Source organism: Crocuta crocuta, unplaced genomic scaffold (assembly GCF_008692635.1).
Source record: "Crocuta crocuta isolate KB4526 unplaced genomic scaffold, BGI_CrCroc_1.0 scaffold107, whole genome shotgun sequence".
Lineage (NCBI taxonomy): Eukaryota > Metazoa > Chordata > Mammalia > Carnivora > Hyaenidae > Crocuta > Crocuta crocuta.
In genome coordinates, this window is record NW_027531877.1 from 1995976 (window position 1) to 2007652 (window position 11677).

The 11677-nt window shown below is 40.5% G+C and overlaps 1 long non-coding RNA gene across 1 annotated transcript; it reads right to left on the reverse strand.

Moving 5' to 3' along the window:
- Nucleotides 1-2241: 2241 nt before the first annotated feature.
- On the reverse strand, nt 2242-10528 carry LOC144239029 (uncharacterized). Its single transcript, XR_013337295.1, has 3 exons — nt 10469-10528; nt 4180-4295; nt 2242-2309 (listed from the first exon to the last, which is right to left on the reverse strand). It is a non-coding gene; the product is annotated as an uncharacterized LOC144239029 (long non-coding RNA).
- Nucleotides 10529-11677: the final 1149 nt, after the last annotated feature.

Below are 11677 nucleotides of genomic sequence, written 5' to 3' on the forward strand. Positions count from 1 at the left end.
CCTGCTGTGCAGAGCAATGGAAACGCTAAAACAGATAGATTAGTGGAAATAGAAGGTCTTTCTTCATTTTTCTAAGTTTGGAAGCAGTTTTGAATGAAATTATTGACTTGTGTGGAACAGACCAGAATGTGTGGCTTGATTGCTGACTTCCTTTAGTTCCTTGGTTTTAGGTGATTTTGTGGTAAGGCTGGAGTCTTTTCTATGGTTTTGTAACCAAACCAAACAAGAGTCCATCCACACAATGTGCAGCAAGCCAATAAAAACTAATATCAAACTTTTACAGTAAAGAAAGATAGGCTGTTTATTGGTGTGGCAGTACCCAGGAGAAAGGGAAGCTAATGTTCAAAATCCCAAATTCCCTGAGGGCTTACAAGCAGGGGTTTTTTAAAAGGGAGAAAACTCAGGGTAAGTCTCAGGGTCTTGGATCCTACTGGTAGATCAGGGACCAGGTCAGCCATAATTCCTTTCGTGATCATTGTGTCCCTTGTGGCAACTCCCCATCAGGTTTTGGGGTGATTGTAGTGAGGCGATCATTCTGCTGCAGGAGCCTGGAATGTAAGACATTCCTGGCAGACTGTATCAGCAGGGTCGTGTCCAGCGTACAAAGGCAGTTCTACATTCTGTGACTACGACGAGCTGCAAATTATTATGATTTTCTCTTGCGAACAACACATTGTGTTTGTTTTCTCAAGCAGAAGAGCATCCTACAGACTTCTCGGGAGGCAACTCTATTGTATTTCCTGAGACAGTTTTTGTAGGTTTCTCTAACAGTAACTAAGGGCCACGGACTTTCATCAGAGGCAGCTAGAAGCCCTGTGTCACAACTGTGGGGCTGGCATCCCCGGTTTTAGTTTCATCTCTGAACAATGGTGGAGACTGAAAGTTCGTGGTCCTGGGAGCAGAGGACAAGGACCATCTTGTATCTAATAAGGACAAACCCTGAATTCAACCTTCATCAAGGGTCTTCTTTTAAAAAAAAAACCTCCTCCTGAAGTATAACAGGGCACGTATACAAAGTGTACAGTTCGCACTATTACGGCAAAGTTAGCATACCTGTGCAGCCACGTCCCAGGGAAAGAACTAGAACATCACTATTCCTGGCTTTCCAAGATCCTGACTACCCTGACACATAACACCATACCTTCACCTCAGTATGCAGTATTCAACTCTGTATATTCATTGTATATCCGTAATTCTAGAAATACATTGTATATAAATAAACCCTATGGCATCTAATCCTGTGTGTCAGACTTTTTTCTCTCAGCCTTATTTTGGTAAGATTTGCCTATGTTTTTGTATGTAGCAGGAGTTCATTTGTCATTACTATTGTTATGTGGTATTCCATGGTATTAGTTTATCTGTTCTGTTGGTGGACATTGGGCTTGCATCCAATTTGAAGTTGAAGACATCAAGAATAATGGTGTAATCAACATCCTTCTAAAGAGTTTTTAGTGAGCAAATACATGTATTTCTATTGAGCATTCATCTAGGAATGAAACTGCTTGGCCGTAGGTTTGCATATGTTCAGTATTAATGGATAATGCTAAACAGTTTTCCAAAGTGGCTGCACCCATTTTTAGTCCTGCTGGCAGAATATAAGAGTTCCAGGTCGATTCGAGAATGATTAATCTTTTTAATTTTAGCCATGTTGGCAGGAAATAACCTCATTTTAATAATGTTTCTTCAGGCAGACGTTTTTGCCCTCTCAGCTAATTTTACATTCACTTATAATAGTTGTGTATAAATGTCACTTCATCATAAATCATCTCATAAAACTGTATGCTCTAAAAGCTTAGTCTTCACAGGTTCCTGACTTTGCTACATTATCTTCCACATGAAATAGTCATAATAATGATAATTTTACGTAAGATAAAATCTGTTGAAGGTTTACAATAGTCCTGATACTATATTCATTTATCTTAATAACATTTAATTAATTTAATCCTCATAGCACCACTAGGAGATAGGTTCTGGTATTATCCTCTTTTTATGGAGTTCAGAATTGAGGCCCAGAGAAATCCACTCACTTGTCCAAAGTCACACAGTAACTGGTGACACCTGGTATAAGTCATAAACAGTCCAACCTCAGAGCCAGGGTGTAAAAATAGTTTATATCACTCTGTTTTCACACGTAGTAGAAAACCCAGCATCTCACCATTATCCCCAAGATTTCTGGGAGGCTTACATTTTTCTCCTTTTCATTTTTTCTCACACTGATGGCTTTTGATATGCAATTACTGCCACTCTTATCTATTTGCCTTATTCTCTGGAAGGCTGGATGTGACCTGCAACATATTTTCCTCGATTTCCTGAAAATATTGCAATACAAGGAAATGCATGACATTTTTGGAAGACAGTTATGTCACATCACAACAAAGCAAATGACGTAAAATTTAATGTAAGGCTTTCATGTTAAAATCCTCCTGCCAGCCAGACTACAGAACAACTTGGCACTGGCCAGCATCTTAGCAGGTCCTCTCACTGATACCATTTTGTTTTTCCATTTCATTCTCTCTTTAATATTTCCTTTCATCTCTTCAAAGTATAAATTCAAACCCAAAACTTGCATTTTAGAGCCTCTTTACTTCTCTTGGATTGCTCTAGAAAACTTTTAAGACCCTTCTTGCTCTGTTATGTAGAACTATTTGGTTCCTAGGGTGCCTGGGTGGCTCAGTGGGTTAAGCGTCCAGCTTCAGCTCAGGTTATGATCTCATGGTTCACAAGTTCAAGACCCACATTGGGCTCTGTGCTGACAGCTCAGAGCGAGGAGCCTATTTCGGATTCTGTGTCTCCTCTCTCTCTGCCTCTCCCCTGCTTGCACTCTGTCTCTCTCTGTCTCTCAAAAATAAATAACCATTAAAAATTTTTTTTTTTTAGGGGCTCCTGGGTGGCTCAGTTGGTTAGGCGTCTGACTTCAGCTCAGGTCATGATCTCACAGTTCGTGGGTTCGAGCTCCGCTTTGGGCTCTGTGTTGACAGATAGCTCAGAGCCTGGAGCCTGTCTTCAGATTCTGTGTCTCCCTCTCTCTCTCTGACCCTCCCCTGCGCATGCTGTCTCTATCTCTCTCTCAAAAATAAATAAAACATTTAAAAGTTAAAAAAATTTTTTTAAGAACTTTATAGTTCTTTTGTTCTTTTGATCTGATTCCTTGGGCCTTCAGTTGTTCTCTTGGGGTCTCTGCTTTTTCAACCAAAATGGATGATCATGGTGTTTTGCACTGTAGCCTTTTCTATTTTTTTTTATTTAAAAATTTTTTTTTAATGTTTTATTTATTTCTGAGAGAGAGAGAGAGACAGCCTGAGCAGGGGAGGGTTAGAGAGAGAGGGAGACACAGAATGTGAAACAGGCTCCAGGCTCCAAGCTGTCAGCACAGAGCCGGATGCAGGGCTCGAACCCACGAACCATGAGATCATGAACTGAGCCGAAGTTGGACACCTAACCGACAGAGCCACCCAGGTGTCCCTGCACTGTAGCCTTTTCTAATATCCTGATCAAATTCTTAGCCATGGCCTCTTCATTCCAACCTCTCTTCTGGTGAAAGAAAACTTGTATCCGTTAGGTGAAAATGGCTGCTGTAACAAACCAACTTCAAAATGCATAATGGCTCATATACAAGAGTTTATCTCTTGCCCTTATAAAACCCATAATAGGTGTTCTGGAAAGGTGAGCTTCTGTCCTCCACAGGGTGATGCAGGTGCCCCGACTCCTTCCTTTCCATGGCTCTGCTTCCTTCAACACATAGCTTGTCAGATTTCTGTCCTTTTTTCACATCAACTTGAGAAGAGTGAGCATGGAGAACAAGAGCTGGGAGACTTGTATGAACCGCCTCTGACCGCTAGGCAATCTGAGACCTGTATTGTGGCTGTGAGCTCAGGAAGAAGAGTGTCTGGAGACAGGCAAGCAAGCTCTGCCCCTGACAAATGTGGAACTCTGTCCTCTCTTGTGATGAATTGTGCCACTTCTCTCACCCCTTCTACACCAACGTGAATCTAAGAAAAATACTTTGTTATTTTGACATGTTTGTAAACATGTCCAATTAAACACAAAATAGGGAACATGCCTATGAAATGGGTTTTGAGTGGCTTCAGATGCAAGGGGACCAGGAAAGGAGGGGAAAGCAAGAGGCCAAGGTTCACATGGATCAGACAAAGGAAAGGAGGTGAGAGAGAAATCGTTTACCTGAATCACTGGTCCCAGGGTATTTCTTTGCCTTGCTTTGCCTTTTATTTATGAATTCTTCATATTCTTTCATGTTCAAAGCACTCAACAAAGAATCCATACTTGGCGATTGTTTCCTGTGGGAAATAAAATAGGAAGGATGTGATTTCACAGATGGAGGAAATGGGAATTTCAAAGAGGCGAGAGTCACCAGTAAGCAATTCTGAGCAAGCATGTGGACTTCCTTGTTCATTTCATGTAGTTGCTAAACACTGCAACTGTGTGTTTGTGTGTGTGTGTTTGGGGTGGTTGTTATGCCTGATTCCCCACCTCCCTCTTTCTCCCCCATTGCTTAACCCCACCTCCATGCTCTTTGCCAAGAAAGTAGGTTGCTCTAGTCCAGAACTGACATTTTCCCATCATCCTCCAAAGCTATTTTTATTTGGCACATGCTGGAAAACTAGCAAATTGTGTTCCAATTAAATTACTCTTTCTGTCTTCAACTGGTTGAAAACCTTTCAGTCTTTTTCATTCCCATTTTACTCGCAGGCAGCAAGTTCTCTGCTTTATGGATGTATCTACAGGGATTTATCTACAAACATTCACTCTTCCTCAGATTATTAGAGGCAGAGAACAATAAGCAGACACAAATAAGGAGTGATGGGTTTTCGACATATGGATACTGGGATTTTCCCCTCATTCAATATTCTGACAATTTATAGAGGTAGGGAAAGTTTTCAAACTTTTTTTTTTAATTTATTTTTAAATTTACATCCAAGTTAGTTAGCATATAGTGCAATAATAATTTCAGGCATAGATTCCAGTGATCCATCCCCTATGTGTAACACCAGTGCTCATCCCAACAAGTATGAAGATTTATTTTTTAAGTAAACTCTATGCCTAACGTGGGACTCAAACTCATGACCCCAAGGTCAAGAACTGCATGCTTTACCCACTGAGTCAGCCGACCACCCCACAAAGGGATAATTTCAAGATTTTTAACTACATATTGATAAGAACAAATATTGCTGATGATATCAAGATACTATAGACAAACATTTCTTCAACCGTATATATACCTCAGCAGAAAATATTTCCCCATGTTAAATAAAAAATGGGAAAATCTACGTGTGGTATCTTTGTGATGAAGAGAGAAAAACCATCTTGGGATTAGAGATTTCTCTGCTGATAAACTGTTTTCATCTGCATTTCAAAAGTAATTAGCTAAGAAGCTAAATATTGGCTAAAGAGAAGGACGGTTCTAGCGCTTTACAATAGTGTGAAACTGAGCAAGTGACTTAACGTTTCTGTGCATTTTTTATCTGTAAAACAGAAATAATAATATAATCATAATCATATAATTGGCCTCTCCGATTAGTTGGATGATTACACGAATTGTTGAATGTAAAATGCTTAGCACAGTAGGCTCATAGAAACTGTGCGTTCCAGAAAGAGAAAAGTGATGTCCTCAGCTAATGGATTATCATCTTGTTGACGTGAACATCCACAACATCCACATGCACACACATAACACAGACACAGTCCAGGAATATTAGTGTTTGGTGTGTACCCTGCCAAACTTTTATAAACATGTACGTGTTCATGTTCATATACTACCTGCTCGTGTGCTTTATCTAGTAGAAATGAAATGAGATCTAATAACAATCCTGTTCTATAACATGATTTTTTTCCACCTCATGATTCTTGGTCTTTATTCTATTATAAAGATCTATTTTAACATTTTAGTTTAGGATTCCATTGTATGAATGTGCTGTTTTCTTTTTTAAATTTTTCAATGTTTATTTTTGAGAGGGAGAGACCGAGCACAAGTTGGGGGGTAGCAGAGAGAGAGACAGAGACACAGAATCCGAAGCGGGCTCCAGGCTCCGAGCTGTCAGCACAGAGCCCGATGCAGGGCTCGAACCCATGAACTGCAAGATCATGACCTGAGCTGAAGTCGGCACTCAACCAACTGAGCCACCCAAGTTGTGCTACTTACTTAACCAGTCTTCTGCTGAAGGACATTTGGGTTCTTTTGAAATTTTCATTTTACCAGAGCACCCGGGTGGCTCAGTCGGTTAAGTGTCTGACTTGATTTTGGGTCAGGTCATGATCTCATGGTTTGTGAGTTCAAGCCCCATGTTGGGCTCTGTGCTGGCAGCCTGGAGCCTGCTTAGGATTCTCTCTCTCTTCCCCTCTGTCTGTCCCTTCCCTATCCTCTCTCCTTCTCTCTCAAAAATGAATAAACTTAAAATAAATAAATAAATGACTGCTTTCTTATGCCATTAAACTTTTTTTTTTTTCATTTTACCAGTCAAAATAATGAAAGTCCCACTTAGGATTAAATCCACCTTTGAAATAGTCAAGGAAATATAACGAGCAGGAGTCCTAGATTCCCAGCTTTGTAAAGATCATGTGTTGTCATTGCAAGAGGCTATGCTACAACCTGACTTGTTCAAGGTCACATAGCTAGTGAGTACTGAAATGAGACTCACACCCAAGTCCCCTGCCTTTCAGTACAATAGGTATCTTTCCTGGAGGTGAAGTATTGGTAAAGGTACTGGGCTTGGAAGAATTTGATTTTGATCATTGAAACTAGGGGTCAGAGACACTAAGTGAATCAGCCAGAACCTCACAGCTGGTAAGGGATGACAATAACTCTCTCCCTCTTTAAACTCTAGCCACATTCCTCTGAGTTTTCACTGGGGGTGGACTTCAACCTTAGTCTCTAAAGACCTGAACAAAACACTAACATAGTTTCAACGGCTTCAAGGCTGCATCCCTAGGATGACCCCAGCCCCTTAAAGTGGCTGTCTGAGAAAACTCGAAGTTGCCAAAAGAATTTAGTGCTCTGGTCAGCACCTGAAGACAGTGTCCCTGTCTCCCAGCTTCTGTGGTGGGGGTGGAGCCTAACTCCCCTAAGTGCTGTTTTGATGGATTTCACATGGACCAACTCTCCCTTCCTGGTTTTTGTGATTTTTCACTTCCCTGACTCTACTGAGCCTCTGTTCACCCCCTCCCCATTCCCTTATTCTCCTTTGTTCCAGTCGCTCCTGCAAAAATTAAAACTGAGTTCAGGTTATGCTGGACTCCTTTCCTACTGCAATAGGATATCATGATTGAAAGCTGTCCACACCCCTTCGGCCAGTGTGTGGCTTTGTTTCTCTGTGACATCAAACAAAGCTCCTCTAGAACCCAGGCTGACCTTTCTAATCTTGAGCTTTTCAACGAATCCCTCGATTTTCTCTTTTGTAGTACCAAAACCAATCTGAAACACTGTTGTGATGCTGAGTCCAGTGGCTCACTCTGCTGGGTAATTCTGCTCCATTTTCTCTTTTTCCTTTCTGGAAAGTGAAAGTTTAACCCTGTGACTGATAGTTCCTATTCCTCTCGTCAGCAAAAAGATGAAAGGTTATGAGCAGCTTTTGTTAAGTTCCTTTATTTTGAGAGAGAGAGAAAGCACAAGTGGGGGAGAAGCAGAGAGATAGGGAAAGAGAGAGAGAGTGACAGAGCACCAATGGGGGAGGGGCAAGAGAGAGAGAGGGAGACAGAATTGGAAGCAGGTTCCAGGCTGAGCTGTCAGCACAGAGCCCGATGCAGGGCTTGAACCCACAAACTGTGATATCATGATCTGAGTTGAAGTCGGACACTTAACGGACTGAGCCCCCAAGGGCCCCCCCACATTTTTAAAATGAGCAGCTTTAAGGGGCACCTGGGTGGCTCAGTCCGTTAAGCGTCTGACTTTGGCTCATGTCATGGTCTCACGATCTGTGGGTTCGAGCCCCATGTCCGGCTCTGTGCTGACAGATCAGAGGTTGGAGCCTCTCTCTCTGTCTCTCCCCTGCTCACTCTGTCACTCTCTCTCTCAGAAATAAATAAAACATTAATAAAATAAAATGAGCAGCTTTTAGTGGGGTTGCTGTGATACCTATCTAAATCCATTCTCCTTGGTCTGCCATGTTTCCTGGACTTTCCACAATTGTTTAATTTTTGGAACTTTACAATCAGCAGCTCTTTATCAAATGTGTTTATTCATAGGTACTCATTAGGCCTTTTTAAAAAATAGCTATGTATCATATTAGGGTTTTTTTGTTTTTAGATAGAAAGTTGAGAAAAATGAGGCAGAGGATAATTTTGATGGAGAAGAACAAAGGAATTTGAATTTTGGGATATAAGAGGGAATGTCATGCAGAGTCAATATTGTTGATTAGTCACCTAAGTAAAAGGATTGTCAAATGGCAAAGAAAGTTTCTTTTCTGCTTTTGTTTCTTTTTAAATATAACTACCATTGAGATATAATTCATATACCATATAAATCACCAATTTAAAGCATACACTTCTAAGGTTTTTAGTATTTCTCAGAGTAGCACACCATCACCACAAAAAAAGGTTAGAACATTTTCATCAACCATAGAAAGAAACCTTGCACCCATGAGCACTTACTCCCCATTTTCCCCAACACCCTCGAGTCTTAGGCAGCCACTAATCCACTCTCTGTTTCTATAGATCTGCAGCAAAGGAGGATTTGTTTTGTTTTTACCACTTTAACCATTTTTATCTATACAGTTTAGTAGCATTAGCACATTCACTAACGGGGTCTTAAAACTGTCATGACCATTCACCTTCAGAACTTTTTTTTATCTTCCAAAACTGACTCTCTGTGCTCATTAAACAATACTTCCCCATTCCCCTGCCCCTCCCCCAATCCTTGCAACCACTTTCCTACCTTTCCTCTGTGAATGTGACTATTTTAGGTACATGATGTAAGTGGAATCATGCAATGTTTGTCCTCATGTGACTGGCTTATTTCCCTGTGCATACTGTCTTCAAGGTTCATTCATGTTACGGCGTGTATCAGAATTTTTCTCCTTCAGGTTGGATAATATTCCATTGTGTGTATCAACCACGTTGTGTTTATCCATTCATCTGTCAAGAGATATTTGGGTGGCTTCTGTCTTTTGGCTACTGTGAATAGTGCTGCTCTGTATATGGGTATTCAAATATCTGTTTGAGATCCTGCTTTTAATGCTTTGGTAGATACCCAGAAGTGGAATTGCTGGAGTATGTGATAATTCTATGTTTAGTTTTCTGAGGAAGTGCCATACTGTGTTTCACAGAGGCTGTACCATTTTGCATTCCCACTAGCAACGCAAAAGTGTTCCAATTTCTCTAAATACTGCTAACAGTTATTACATTTTGTTTTGTTTTCCTTTCATAACAGCCATCCTAACAGGTATCTCATTATGGTTTTGATTTGCATTTCCCTAATGATTAGTGATGTTTTCACGGTCTTTGTGGCCATCTCTATCTCTTCTCTGGAGAAATGGCTATTTAAGCCCTTTACCCATATTCGCTCTTTGTTGGTTTGTCTGTTTGTTGTTTCCTTTACCCATATTTGAATTGTGTTGTTTGTTTTTTGTTTTTGTTGCTTGTAGGAATTCTGTACATATTCTGGATATTAACACCTTATCTGACATATGATTTGCAAATATTTTCTCTCTTTCCATAGATTGCCTTTCTACTCTGCTGGTAGAGCCCTTTAATGCACAGAAGTTTTACATTTTGAAATTAGAAGTAGAATTGTGGGGCACCTGGGTGGCTCAGTTGGTTAAGCATCTGACTTTTGATCTCAACTCAGGTCTTGATCTCAGGGTCATGAATTCAAGCGCAGCACTGAGCTCTGTACCAAGTGTTATGGTTCCGTAATTCTGCTACTGGTATTCATCCAAAGAATATGAAAACACTGGGGCACCTGGGTGACTCAGTCGGTTAAGCATCCGACTTCAGCTCAGGTCATGATCTCACGGTTCATGGGTTTGAGCCCCGTGTCGGGCTCTGTGCTGACAGCTCAGAGCCTAGAGCCTGCTTCAAATTCTGTGTCTCCCTCTCTCTCTGACCCTCCCCTGCTCACGTTGTCTCTCTCTCTCTCTCTCAGAGTAAAAACATTAAAAACTTTTTGAAAAAAGAATAAGAAAACACTAATTCAAAAAGACATTTGTGCCCCTATGTTTTTTGCAGCATTATTTACAATAGTTATGGGAGCACCATAACCAGTGTCCATCAATAGATAAATGGGTAAAGAAGATGTGGTACATGTATGCAATGGGATAGTATTCAGCTATCAAAAAAATGGGATCTTGCCATTTGCAACAACATGGATGGAGCTACAGACTATAATGCTAAGCAAAATACATCAGAGAAAGGCAAATAAAATACGATTTCACTCATATGTGGAATTCAAGAAACAAAACAAATGAACAAAGATAAAAAGTGAAAAAGAAACAGACTCAACTGTAGAGAACAAACTTACCAGAGAGGACGTAGGCGGGGGATGGGTGAAATAGGTGAAGAAGATTAAGATTATATTGATAATGATGAGCACTGAGTAATGTATGGAATTCTCAAATCACCATATAGTACACCTGAAACTAATGTAACACAATGTGTTAACTATACTGGAATGAAAACAATTATTAGTGTTAAATTTTAATATAGTCTAATTTGCGTATTTTTTCTTTCACTGCTGGTGTTTTTGGTGTCACATCCAAGAAATCATTGCCAGATATAATGTCATGATAATTTTTCCCCTGTGTTTTCTTTTAAGAGTTTTAAGGTTGTAGCTTTATGTTTAGGTCTTTGATACATTTTGAATTGGTTTTTGTATACGGTATAAGGTAAGGGTCCAATTTCATTTTTTTGCATGTGGATATCCAGTTTTAGGGATACCATTTGTTGAAAGCAAAGGAAGTTCTTAAAAGAAAATGTTTCATTTTCTTCCTTTGAAGCAGACCCTGTGACAAGAACATATTAACAGCTTATCTAGAAGGTGATTTCAGGGGCACCTGGGTGGTTCAGTCAGTTAAGCATTCAACTTTGGTTCAGGTCAGGATCTTGCGGTTCATGAGTTTGAGCATGGCATCGAAGCCTGCTTTGGATTCTGTTATCTCCCTCTCTCTCTGCACCTCCCCAGGTCTCACTCTGTCCCGCTCTCAAAAATAAATAAATGTTAAAAAATGGTTTTTTTAAAAGGTGATTTCAGGAAGTAGAAGAGAGGAAAAAGGGGCAATTCACATAGAAAAGTTTAAAAATCTAGTAAAATGGTGTATTATGGAGGTTGCTGCCATTATGGACAGAGACTCAGTTCTGTCATGACATCTGAAAACTTTCTGGAATGTTTCCCCAAAATGACCCCCCCTAAAAAACAGGAGAATGAGGCACCTACCCCTTGTTTCTGTCTCTCAACTTAGGGTACCTCCAGCTGGAAGGGAGACAGTCCCTGGCAGCTCCAAAGGGTGTTTGTGTGGGTGGCGCTGCTTGCCCGCTGGACTTTGAGGAAAATCTTATGTGCGGTACCCACCGAGAGACACTGGCTGTCATGCTTCAGCTTGCAAAGACCTGTGCTCATGTGCTCAACAGATCACACGTCAGATGTGGGCTGAGGAATGGGATACAAGCCACCAAAAGTGTCTGCTAAAATTAGTAACCAAGAAATAAACAATGTCTGCCTCAACATCTACCA